Consider the following 13,510-nt stretch of genomic DNA (forward strand, 5'->3'; position numbering starts at 1 on the left):
AGGCTGTCTTCAGGCTCCCATCCTCTGCTCTGAAACAACAACCATCTGTAAACAATGTCATAACTGGCAGTGGGGTTGTCAATGGCACTGCAGACAGATCTTCTCTTACTTTGGATGCTCTCTCGGTGATGGGTGCACAGTCATGCGGCTGTCCATCTCCCATCAGATCAGCCATATTAATGCCTTCATGTGTGTATGTGAAATTGGGGCTGGTCAAAATCTTAACTATTCTTCTCTGTCTCAGTGGTGAAAACGTGAATGATGCTGAATTTACGAATGACATGATGGAGTGTGTGGTGAGTATTGTCAGTGGGTGGCCCATTACAATGTGTGATGTTTTGTGCACAACTTTAGCTAAACCAGCTGCAAATCGAGAACAAAGTGGTTGTCTTTGCTCTACACAGTCTAACAACACACTAGCATACATCAACACTTTCCTCCTACCTTGGTCTTTCTGAAACAGGACACCATGTGCGCTGGAGCCAGATTCTGAGGCATCCAGGAAGAAAGGTAACTCATAGTTAGCACAATTCAGGTGTGCTGCATTAGCCAATTGTGTTTTCAGATCAATAAACGCTCGCTCAGCCTCTTGTGTCCACTGAAGTTCTGCTTTCAGATTTTTCATGCCATGCTCTTTAATCAACTGCCTGAGTGGTGTAGTCAGCGAAACATACATGGGGATATAGTGCCTACTGAATCCTGTGAGGCCTAAAAACGACAACATATCTTTCACTGTAGTTGGCTTTGGATGGCTGAGTATACCCTGTCTTTGTGTCCCTGTCAAAGTTGATCCCTGTGCCGTGATCAGTCGGCCTAAAAATGTAACACAAGGTCTGCACACCTGCAGTTTGTCCTTGCTTACCTTGAAACCAGACTTGTGCAACTGAAGCAACACAACTCTGGTAGCATCTAGGCACGCCTTTTCAGTTGTGGCTGCCAAGAGTAGGTCGTCAACATACATGATCATGACACAGTTCTCAGGTAAGCTACAGTCCTGTAGCTGCTGTTTTAAGACATGATTGAAAATTCCTGGTGACAAAATAAACCCCTGGGGTAGTCTGTTGTAAGAGTACTGGCAGCCTCTATAAGTGAAAGCCAAACATGCTTTACACTTCTCAGCAATTGGTATACAGAAAAAAGCATTTGCCAAATCAATACACGTGAACCATTGGTGCATTGGGGTCAATATAGACAGAGCAGTATATGGGTTTGGTACATTCATTGTAGGTGTTGCTACAATGGAGTTGATGTTACGTAAATCATGCACCAGTCTGTACCTCTTGGTGCCTGGTTTAGGCACTGGGAAGATTGGTGTGTTCCAATTGGACCTGTAAGGGGTTATCACTCCCTTATCAATCAGTCCAGAAACAGTGGTGGCTACACCTTATTCTGCTTCTGGTTTGTTGAGGTACTGAGGGACCCAAATAGGTGTGGTGGTGGTCAATTCGAAGCTAACAGGTTTGATATTGCAAAACCCCACATCTGTTGGTCCCTGGGACCATAAATTATATGGCAATGTGTTAATCATATTTTCTGCTCCATCAGCGTCTGTCTGCTCCCTACCATGGCATCTAGAGATCTGTTTGTGTGTCAACACCCCTGTGTCTTCTGTTTGGTCTTGCACCCAATATGCTTTTTGTGTATCTGAATATAGGATACCCCACATCTCTGTGGGCTTCCTATCATTAGCTGCTAACAGTCTCTTAGTCATGTTGCCTAGCTCCCTAGCCTCATGGTTTGGATGCAATGCTAAGGAGATATGTGGTGCTGTTGTATCTGACATATCATACCATTTCATCTGCTCTTCTGTCAATAGAACTGGTGCCACTACTCCTTCTTTTCCTACCATAAGACCAGATCCCCTTAACACCCATTTGCTGTCCTCTATTTCCTGGAACAGATCTTGGTATTGTGTGGTGTCATTCCTGTCATAAAACAATGTGCAATGTAGGGGGTCTATGGGTGGTAGAAATATGTCAATGTTTGTGATCCACTGACGATGTTCGTTATACCTTGACACAACACTGTTGGGGGCTACACTCAAATCTAGCTCCACCCAATATATGTCAGCATCTTCTAGCTCACCACATGATGTTAACATCCACTGACTGTCTGTGGTGTGACCTGAAAGAGAACAATTTGTTTATGATCCATCTGGAAATTTCACTATCACTCCCTCAGCTGAACATAGAATACTAGCTCCTAATTTAATTAATAAATCTCTGCCTAGGAGGGGGATGGGAGCATTGCAAGAGTACAGGAACGAGTGCGATAATGTCTGATTGGCGACTTTCACTCTCAACAATTTGGTCATAGGCCATTTTTCCACCCCACCAGAGAACCCCATTACTCCCACTGTGCGATTCGTCAGATCACTATTATCAATTGTGCCCTTAGTTACAGTAGAGTATGTGGCCCCAGTATCCACCAGAGCCTGTAGTGGTCGATCACTCACCACTATCTCCATGAGAGGTTCGGCCATTCCTCTTACGGTGGTTCTCTGTGGGCCCCTTCAACATTCCTCCGCCCCACCCTCCGGGCCCCATGTTGGGTGCACAGGCGCCTGTAGGTTGGAGGGTGACGGGAAGTGTTGCCCCGGGTTGTGTGGGGTCTGTGGTCCCCTGCCCTGACCACCGGAACCACCTCCTCGGGGACCCCATCCCCCCGCAGGTGGACCGCTGTATTGGCCTTGAGTCTGTGACCCATTTCGTGGACAATTTCTTGCCCAATGTCCATTTTCACCGCACATGTAACACTGTGTCCCGCTCTGCCCCCTTCTCCCTCGTCCTCCCTGTCTGCCTCTGTTTCCTCTCCAGTGGGATCCCTGCCTATGATTTGTTCCTTGGCCCCATGGTGGGGTCATGTGCTGCTGTACTTGTGGTGGTCCCCCGAAGGGTGAACCACTATATGGGGGCCCTTCATATGGATCTCTGGGGTGGTCATGCTGTGGCATTTGTCTAGCCTTTTTTGTCACACCTTCGCCCTTTGCTTTTTCTAACTGTAGCTTTAACAGCTGTGTTTTAACTCTTTCAAGTTCCTCCTCTTCCTTAGTGGCCCTTTCAACTGCTCTGTCTGTGTGGTGCACTAAATGTCTTTCATATACTTGCCACTGGGATATCTGGGTTATTCTCCATTGCCTGTTTTACTCCATTTGGAGCTCCTGTCATTACTGCTGTTCTAAATATGTCTTGTGTCACGGGGTTATTTAAACTGTTTTCCTCCACCATTTGTTCCCACTCAGCAGCACAACGGAAATAATAGGCTGCTCCAGTCTCACCTGGTTTAATGCGGAATTTTATATTCAGGTACACGGTTGGTGGCACGGGATATAGTCGACGAAGAGTTTGGCTTACAACAGTGCTTACTCTGGTAAATGGTGTCTCATTTGCAACATACGTAGTATTTGCATCGAGCTCTAAATTTTGCATTTGTGAGGCTGTCAGTATCTGACCCAACAGGCATCTCAAGTCACCCAAAGCCAAATCAGTGCCATGGCTGAGTGCTGTCAGCTTACTCAACCATCTGCTGCCTCCTGAGGTAAAGGGTGGCAACTTACTTGTTATTGCCGTCATGTCACTGTGCGACCAGGGCTGGTACTGAAGATTCCCCCCTGGTCTGTGCATCAATGGTGCCTGTATCTGGGGTGCCATTAATTGATTAATGCTTTTAATTATGTAGCGTTGTTTCTTAATCCTATGATTCATTAAAACACATCACAACTCATGATTATACTTAAAACAAATGCAGTGGATTGATTCATAACATTTCTTTTCTGTGTGACTCTTTATGTGTGTGTGTGTGCTGACTTAGTTAGACAATTTATGGTTCCAACCCCCACTTATCCTGTCTCACTCCGTTTGCCACAGTAACTTTTCACTGAGTAAAATAGCAAGCACATGATAAAAGCACACAGCTTAATGATTTAATGAAAGAAAACACTTATTGATTATATTGATAATTAAATCATACTTTTAACTGAAAAATATTTCCACAATATGAACACCTTTATGAAATGAAAGATAGGGAATGTAGATTTATAATGATAACTGGGAGAATTGAGGGCACTTTGATAACTATACTTTCTGTCTACGCTCCCCCGGGAAGAAATTGCTCCTTTTTAAGGGACTAATAGATTTAATATCATTAATATATTTTATAACATCTGAATCAAAATGTATTTAAGATTATTATAGACGATTATATTCGCAAACACAGATAAAAGACCCGGTCAAATTGGAATATTTTCTCTCTCCCTCGTGTTATTGATTCTTTTAATACCAGGCTTACCGCAGATATAACTGAGGAAGAATGAAATAAAGCTATATCCAATCTCAAATTAAACAAATCCCCGGGCCCAGACTGATTTACGTCCAAGTGGTATAAAATATTTAGACAACAAATTATACCTATTTTATTGCCACTCCTTAAGACGGTCCTACAAGGAGGCGATCTGCCACCCTCATTGAGGGAAGCTATAATTTCAGTGATCCCAAAAGAAGGGGAAAATAAACAAGATTGCACAGCACACCGTCCAATTTCCGTGTTGAATTTAGACTATACGTTATTTGTTACAATGCTAGCAAAAAGGCTTGAATTAATCATGCCGTAACTTGTTAACCCAGACCAAGATGGCTTTATTCGAGGAAGACAAATGCAAGACAATATTAAACAGACTCTACATATTATCAATTATATTCAGGAAAGTCACCTACAAGCTGTTATTTAAGCTTTTATTTAATTGTTATTTTAAGATGCCGAAAAGGCTTTTGACTCAGTAAATTGGCATATTCTTACAAGTGTTCTTTAAAAATGTAATTTCCAAAACAATTTTATTAAAGTAATTCAAAATATAAATACTAATCCCTCTGCAAGAATTAAAATAAACGGTAACTTGTCAAGGCCCTTTACACTAGAGAGGGGTACAAGACAAGGGTGCCATCTGTCCCCTCTCCACTTTGAATGTTTCTTGAACCTCAAAAATTAAAGTTATTAGTATTAAATAATCTTTCCCCATTTGCAAAGCAAAGAAACGGACCGTCCAATAAGAATCAAGCATTTTACGTCACACGCCTAGAGTCACTGAGGGCACGCGGGGGTGCTAAAGGCTCAGAAAGCTCAGAGAATGGATGTCGAGTTTTTACTGTCGTTGGTGTCAGAACAGAAAGAACTTTCTGAAAAAAGTCACAGCGACTACAAAAACCAGGACAAAAAAGTTCTGTGGCATAATTTGAGGTGGCATTCAAATATAAAAGTATAAACAGTATATATATATACAGTATATACAGTATATATATATAATCTTTCATATGAATACAATTTGCATGTTATGTTGTAGTATGGGATATTACAAATATATTGGCGGTAACAGTAAAAGTCATCAAATACAATGTTTCTTCAAATTTCTTTATTTTTATTTATATTTATATATTTTATTTATTTACATCGCCACTGCTCCCCCCGGTGGGGGAAGGGCTTCCGCAGGCGTACGCCCTACCGGCCCCACACCTTGCCAGGATGCGGGCTGTCACCGGTTCCGCGCGTAGGTATTAGAATTTCACGGAGTTGTTGGGCATAGCCCAACCCGCAGCTCTGCAGATGTCTGCCAGAGAGGCGCCCTGAGCCAGTCCCCATGAGGGGTGTGCCTCACTCCCAACGGGCAGGGGCGAATAGAGATCGGTATGCCCTAACGAGGGCATCCACGATCCAGTGTGCCAGCCTCTGTTTGGAGACAGCCCTCCCTTCTGCTGACCTCCGAAACAGACAAAGAGCTGCTCAGAGCTTCTGGGCTCTGCGTGCGGTCCAAGTAGAGGCGCCGTGCGCGTACTGGACACAACACGGATAGGTTGGGTCTTCCTCCCCGGTGGGGAGCGCCTGCAGGTTCACCACCTGGTCTCTAGGGAGAGTGGTGGGAACCTTGGGCAAGTAGCAGGGGCGGAGTCTCAAGATAAAGTGAGAATCCCGGCCCCGAGTTCTAGGCAATCTGTGGACACGGAGGGTGCTTGCAGATCCCCTACCCTCTTGGAGGTGAGCGCCATGCGGAAAGCCGTCTTTATCAGGAATGAGAAAGAGCAGCAACCCCGAGAGGCTCAAAGGGGGCGGGGCCTCTTAAGGCCCGCCACCTAGGTCGCAAGAGGGTACGGAGCGTGGAAGGTGGTCACCCTCTCGCGCCCCTTAGGAACCTAATGACCAGGCCGTGCTGTCCCAGAGGCTACCCAGCACTTGGGTCATGATGAGCGGCCGAAGCGGCTACATACATTCCCAATGTGGAGGGGGAGAGGTTACTCCCCAGTCTCTCTTGAGGACGGGACAGCTCGTACCCGACCGAGCAACTCCGCGGGTCTTCTCGCCGAGAAGAGCTCCAGCACAAGAAGAGGCGCCACCTATGGGCGTATAGCCGCCCAGTGGCCGAAGCCCTAGCCCAGACCGGGGGTTGGTCAATCAGGATCTCCTCGTCCCGTCCAGACATGGAGACCAGGTTCTGCCTGGGATGCCGCAACGTGCCCCTTCCCCTGGGGAAGCAGTTCGCCAGGGGGCGCGGCCAGGGGGGAGTCGTTGTCAGAGCCTTAGCTCCGAGAACCAAGTCCTGGTTAGGCCAAGGGGCGTAACTAGTACCACTATATGCTCCTCTTCCCTGGCCTTGCACAGGACCCTGTGCAATGAGGCTCACTGGGGGGAAGCGTACTTCCGCTTGTCCCGCGGCCAGCTGTGCGCAAGGGCATCCGTGCCAAGGGTTGCCTCGGACAGGGAGTACCAAAGCGGACAATGGGTGGTGTCCGGGAAGGCAAAAGGACCACCTGTGCCTGGCCGAACCTCTCCCAAATGAGCTGGCTGCGCGGGGATGGAGTCGCCACTCCCCGCGAGGCGTCGAATGAAGAGAAGGAGCATCGGCTGTCTGGTTCAGGACGCCTGGGAAGTGCCTGGGAAGCGCCGGGCGAGTCATGTTTAGCTGCCGTGAGCGAATCCAATGATATACGCCACAGCAGCTGTGCTGTCTGACCGGACCAGCACGTGCCTGCCCTGCACGAGAGGTAGTAGCCTCCTCAATGCAAGTAGCACAACCAACAACTCTAGGCAGTTGAAATGCCAACGCAGGCGGGGGCCCGTCCACCGCCCCGACACTGCTTGCCCGTTTGCACATGGCACCCCAACCCCAAGAAGGTCATGGAGACTAGGGGGTTAGGGTGCGTCGGCAGAAAGCGTGTGACCATATGCCTGCTGCCAGTGTGCCACGCTCTCCAAGGAACTTGACTCTGTAGCCAGTGTTGGAGCGGTCGTATGTGCATCGACCAGAGGGGGACCACCCACGCCGAGGATGCCATGTATCCCAGGAGCCTCTGAAATTGTTTCAGGGGGACCGCTGACTGTCTGAAAGCTTCAGGCAGTTCAACACTGATCAAGTGCGCTCTGTAGTCAGTCGCACTGCCTCTGGGAGGCCGCGTGGGTGCGGGCTTCCTCGTCGCAGGTCTCGCGCCCCCCGCGGGGGGTGAGCAGGGCCGCTCATGAGGACAGAGTCGAGTTCCCTACCGAGAAAGAGGACGCTCTGCACCGGGGAAAGCTTGCTCTTCTCAGCTGACCTGTAGCCCCACCGATCTAGGTGCCGGAGCACCAGGTCCCTGTGTGTACACAACAGATCTCGAGAGTGCGCCAAACTGAGCCAGTCATCGAGAAAGTTTAGTACCCGCACACCTCCTTCCCTCGAACACGAACCGTCGGGACGGCCGATGTCGAGGGAGGATTGAGACATGAAGTACGCGTCCTTCAGGTCGATTGCCATGAACCAGTCCTGACACCTGACGGACGTCAAGATGCGCTTCTGCGTGATCAACCTGAAAGGCAGCTACTGTGTAGGTGCCTGTTCAGAACACACAGACCCAAGATAGGGCGCAACCCCCCGCCTTTCTTAGGAACAATGAAGTACAGGCTGTAAAACCCGTTGAACATCTCGGCTGGTGAGACGGGCTCGATCACTCCCTTCACCAGAAGGGTGGTGACCTCGGCCCGAAGTACGGGAACATCCTAGCCTCTGACTGAGGTATATCAGATGCTGAACTTGGAGGGCATGAGGCGACTGGATCGCGTAGCTGAGACGGATCGTCTTCCCTAGCCAGTCTGACAGCCTGGGAAGCCAGACAGGCTCCCAGAATGAGACGGGGACTAAGGTACGATCTTTTTCATCGTCCCTCCGGGGGGTGGTTCGATGGCTAGCAATACGGATTCCTTGCCGGGGGAGGTTCCCCGGGGAGGAAATCGGTTCTGCTGTTTTTCCTGCCTGGCGACTGCGCAGCTCAACGCACTGTCTGACTGAGAGTGCTGAGGGCTGGTGTTTATACTCGACATTGCGCTTCGCCATGACGCAATGTCGAGTTTGCCGTTCACCGTTGTGCAGAGGGTGAGAGCGGCTGTGGTAACCCAGAGAGAGAGGAAACTCTCCTTTTTAGAGAGTAAGTGGGCACTAGCCCCCCGGAGGGGGCCAGCAGATGGAGAGACGGGGCAGGATCCGTCCCTATCCGACTTCCCAGCGATGTGGCTGGGGTCGGGCCCAATGGTAGCCTCGATCCCCCTGAGGTCTTCCCATGACAGCCGCTTCGCCGCGGCTGCTGATGGGGTGATGGTCTCCTCTTCGCTGTCTCCTCCAGGGGTGGGGGGCGCCTGAGTGGGGGGCGCCAGAGCTGGAGGGCGTCAAAGAGGACCAGGGCTGCTGGGAAGCAGACAGTGCACGGGACTCGACGGCTGAGGCGGCCGAGTCGCGGCACGGAGGACTGCTTCTTTACTGTCGAGAACCCTCCGGGGGAGGCCGCGTGCGGGTCTCGCGCCCCCCAACGGGGGGTGAGCGGGGCCGCAGCGGCTCGACAGTAACCCGACCAGCCCCTCCTTGCGAGACGGGTGCGTCGAGAAAGCGGTCCTTCTCGGCATTACTCATCTGTGCAAGGATCGGCCAGAGGAGTTTCTCATAGACCACAAGTGTGGACATTGTCCGACCCAGGGCCCGCGTGGTCACCTTGGTCGCCTGTAGAGCAAGGTCGGTGGCGGCGCGGAGTTCCTGCATAAGCGCTGGGTCAGTCTTACCCTCGTGGAGCTCTCTCAACGCCCTGGCCTGGCAGGAGCCATAGCGTGGGGAGAGGAGGCAGCTTGGTCCGCCGCAATGTAAGCTCTCGACACAAGAGATGCCGAGACCCCACATGCTTTGGACTGGAGTCTAGGTCGAGCCCCCCCCAGGTGGCCGCCACCTACGGGCACGAGTGCACCACGGCGGCATACTCCACCTGGGGGACATCAACGTATCCTCTAGCTGTCTCAACCTCGAGGGAAGAGAGGGTGACAGAACTTTGTTTGACGTGAAACGTGCCGGAAAGGGGGCGTTCCAGGTCTTACTAAGTTCCTCATGCACTTCCGGTAAACACGGCGCTGGGGGCGGGCGCGGCTTGGAGCCACGCTCAAACCTGAGGCGCCATGTAGCCAGCCGCGAGCGCCGTGAGAGGCAGTGCGGGCACTGCAACCCAACACTCACGGCGGCCCGGGAAAGCATGGCTGACATTTCGACGTCCGCTTCTTCCTGGGCTCGACCCCCCGAGGGAGGGAGCCCGAGGAATCGTCGGAGTCGGATGGCAGTACGTCACCCCCAATGAGACATCTCATCATCACACATCGTATCCGAATACGTGATTGAGGAATAAGACGGCGGACCGTCTCCTGGTGAACGGTCAGACGAGCGAGATGAGGTGTGAATGTCTGTAAACCAGTGGCTGGCGGATTATCGCTCACAGTAATCCTCATATCACCCTCGCTGCTTGCCGTAGCGGACGGCAGGGCCGTAGTCCTGCCGCCACGGAACGGGGAGCAAACGAGGTGGTGGCTGAGTCCCGTGGGAACACAGCCACATGTGACGCAACAACTGAATCGTCACTGCTCGCAGTGCGGGCAGGGCGTATCCACAACGTCTGCCCTAGCGTACTGGAAGCAGGCCTTGTGTCCATCCCCCTCCTCGATGAGTGTGTTGCACCCATGAGAACAGCGGGACAAGCCACGCTGGAGAAATTTGCACTTTTAGAAAAGGAAATTTGCTCGAACACCTCCGGAACTGCCGAGACGCCCAGGGGAGAGTCACTGCAGGAAGGGACCGTCCGCTGTCCACATCGTAGATTCCAGCAGAAAGAATGATCACCAAGATCGTAGAGAAGCTCATCAGATGCGTAGGCTCTGAAGAACAAAAGGTGAATGAATGAGCACGCTGGCTTCCCTCTTATACCCGGACATCCGGGGAGGAGCCCGGCAAGCAAATTTCATTCGCCAATTTTCATTGGCCTTTTCTAAATACTCAGAAGATGATAGGTTCTCAAGACAAACCCCATTCTGTCGGTTCGACACAACGTCGAGAGACCTACAGAAAGGGAACTACAGGCACACTGGGTTCCCGCTTGTTCTGTAAACATTTGTCAATGTTGCTACTATCGTAGCGGAGACCCGACACATATTACTGGGAGCTGTTATCAGTTTTGGTTCACCAGCAGATGTAGGAGGGTTTTGGCCCTGGCATTGTGCCAGTGGCCGGAGATCTCTCCCTGGATGAGGATGGTGAGTTTGGCCCACAGGCTTTGGTGGTTGTGGGGCCCGCCGTTTTATGGTTGATGTCTGGGGGCTTGCAGTGAAAGAGTGGGAGAGTTTTGTCCCAGCATACATCAGTTCCTCCATTTTCTGTGAGAAGCTTAAAAGTGGAGATGCTGGAGAGAGGGAAAATGTGCCTGGTGAGAGCAGCTGTGGCTGTGGTGTTTCCGGTGGCTGAAATATTTTTTCCTGGCTTCTTTGGCTGTTTTCCAGAAGGTCATCCTTGGTTGCTGAGTCTTGCATCACAGCCAGTCTGTAAGGCTCTCGATGCCTAAGGCTCAGCCAGGATGGTGTGCGTGAGCAGTGCTTGTTTTGGCTGCGTGGTGTTATCAATGTCCTCGAAGGGTGTGTCAAGCACACAACAACTCGGAAACTGATGCAAAGTCCTTTGGTCACTCTTACTTTGTCCGGGTGTGTGTGTGCCATTCAGGTTGAGTGGATTTGCACACTCTACTGAAGGATGCTGAAGGGAGAAGTTGATATTGTCCTTTAGCAGTCTTGTACCAAGTTTGTTTGGGTGGAGGCCATCCGGTTTTAAGAGTTGTCTGTGACCCAAGAAAACATTGAAGTTGTCGATGAAGTTGACTCCTTTTATACCACAGGTTCTTTGTAGCCATGTATTCAGCCCAAGCAATCGTGACAACATGTTAGTTCCCCCTGCTGGGAGTGGTCCACTGATGAACGACTGAACTTTAAGATCTTGAAGTGTTTCAATGAGTTCACTGAAATCCTTTTTTAGGAGTTCTGACTGCTTTTTCCGAATATGATTCTTCCCAGCATGGATGATGATTCGATTAGCAGTCTTGTTCTCCATTAACATATTCCGAAGTTCCCTGTTCACATAAGAGACGGTTGCTAGAGGAAAGCAGCATGTAGTTGTATTCCTGCTACGGATGTTTCTGATAATAGAATCCCCCATTATCAGAGTTCTGGGCTCGGCCGCACTCTGAGCTGAATGCTCAATTCTGAGATACAAGAACAATGAAAATAGAGTCCATTGTAGTCTTATCATGGCCAAGACTAGAGTTGCTCCACTAAAGATCACAAGTATTCCTCGTTTGGAACTTTCAGCGGCTGTGACCGCAGTCAGATTGAGTGTTCTGCTGAGATCAGAGCTTCACATTGAGATTTATGAAGAATTATTTTGGACCGACTGTCAAGTTGTTCTCACATACATCAATAATGAAGCACAAAGGTTTCATGTGTTTGTGTCAAACCGAGTCCAGTTGATAAGAGAGAATACCAATCTAAACCAGTGGCACTACATCGATACGACATAAAATCCAGCTGATTAGCCATCCACTGGATGTTGGGGAGGGGGAACAGGACGATTACTGGCAGGGTGGAGGGGGGAAGAAAATACCGGCTTGACCCTGTAGAGATGAAAAACAGGCCGAACCTGACCAAGGGAGGGAGGAAGTCTGAGCCTGATATCCACCGGATTAACCACCTTCGTGATGTGGTATGGACCAATGAACTTGGACGCCAGTTTGCGAGAAGGCGCATGGAGAGGCAGGTCTTTGGTCCATTCGGCTACAGCCTTTATTTTAGCTGGATCCGCCTTAATCCCGTTCGAGGAAATGATATGGCCAAGGAAAGTAACTGACTCGGCATGGAATTTGCACTTCTCCGCACATCTCAAGCTGGTTCTCGAGCAAACGCTGGAGGACCCACCTAACGTGATGGGTGTGTTCCTGGAGAGAGGGGGGAAATATTAAAATGTCATCCAGGTACACAAAGACAAACTTGTTAATAATGTCACGCAAGACGCTATTGACGAGACCCTGGAAGATGGCTAGGGCATTGGTAAGACCAAAGGGAAGCACCAAATACTCATAATGTCCCGTTGGCGTGTTGGAAGCCGTCTTCCACTCATCACCCTCCCGAATGCGGACGAGATGGAAGGCATTGCAGAGGTCTAATTTGGTGAAGACCCGGGCTCCCTGCAAGAGTTCGAAAGCAGATGACATCAAGGGTAGGGGGTATCTATTCTTTACAGTGATGTCATTCAAACCTCGATAATCAATACAAGGCCGTAGGGAGCCGTCCTTCTTCTGAACAAAGAAGAATCCCATGCCCGCGGGGGAAGATGAGTGCTGAATAAGACCAGCCATGAGAGATTCCTGAATGTACTTTTCAATGGCCTCCCTTTCAGGACCAGACAGGGAATAAAGACGACCCTTAGGCAGGGAAGTGCCCAGGAGGAGGTCGATGGCACAGTCGTAGGAGTGATGCGGAGGAAGAGAGGTGGCCCGAGACTTGCTGAAGACCACGCTGAGATCTCGGTACTCTGCCGGGATGCCGGTCAGGTCTGCGGGCGGTACCTGCGGAACACAAGACAGAGACAGGAGAAGAGACAGGACCCAAACAAGACATATGACAAGACAGGCTCCAGCCTAAAAGAGAGTTGTCAACCCAATCCATGTGAAGGTTGTGCTATACAAACCACGGATGTCCCAGCACCACTTGGTTCCAAGGGGAATCCTCATGATGTCCTCATGGTGGTTAACAGAAAGAAGAAGACTTACACAGGGAGTGACGGGGGTGATAGTGGAGAGGAGACTGTCCATGAGCAACCGGGCTTCAATGGGCCTGGAGAGCGGTACAGCTGGAATCCCCCATCTGCGGGCTGTGGTGGCGTCAATTAAATTTCCCTTGGCTCCGGAGTCGAGGAGGGCGTGTCCAGTGTGGAAGGCCCCCTGGAACATGAGCCTGAAGAGTAGCTGGGTGCGGCTAGATGGAGAGGTTGAGGGAGAGATAGCGCCCACCAAGACTCTCCGATTTACCGGTGAGCCTTGGTTTTTAGCGGACACTGGAGGGCGAAGTGACCAGCTTTGCCACAATAGAGGCAGAGGCCCTGGGCCAGGTTTAGTTGTTTCTGCTGGGGAGTGAGGGGCAGGCGTCCCAA

At 50.4% G+C, this 13,510-nt stretch overlaps 1 pseudogene; it reads right to left on the bottom strand.

Annotated features, from left to right (window-relative positions):
- Positions 1-1,677: 1,677 nt before the first annotated feature.
- LOC130551870 (uncharacterized) lies at positions 1,678-3,997 on the bottom strand (annotated as a pseudogene).
- Between the last annotated feature and the right edge of the window lie 9,513 nt (positions 3,998-13,510).

This window comes from Triplophysa rosa, linkage group LG3, assembly GCF_024868665.1.
Source record: "Triplophysa rosa linkage group LG3, Trosa_1v2, whole genome shotgun sequence".
NCBI classification, from domain to species: domain Eukaryota; kingdom Metazoa; phylum Chordata; class Actinopteri; order Cypriniformes; family Nemacheilidae; genus Triplophysa; species Triplophysa rosa.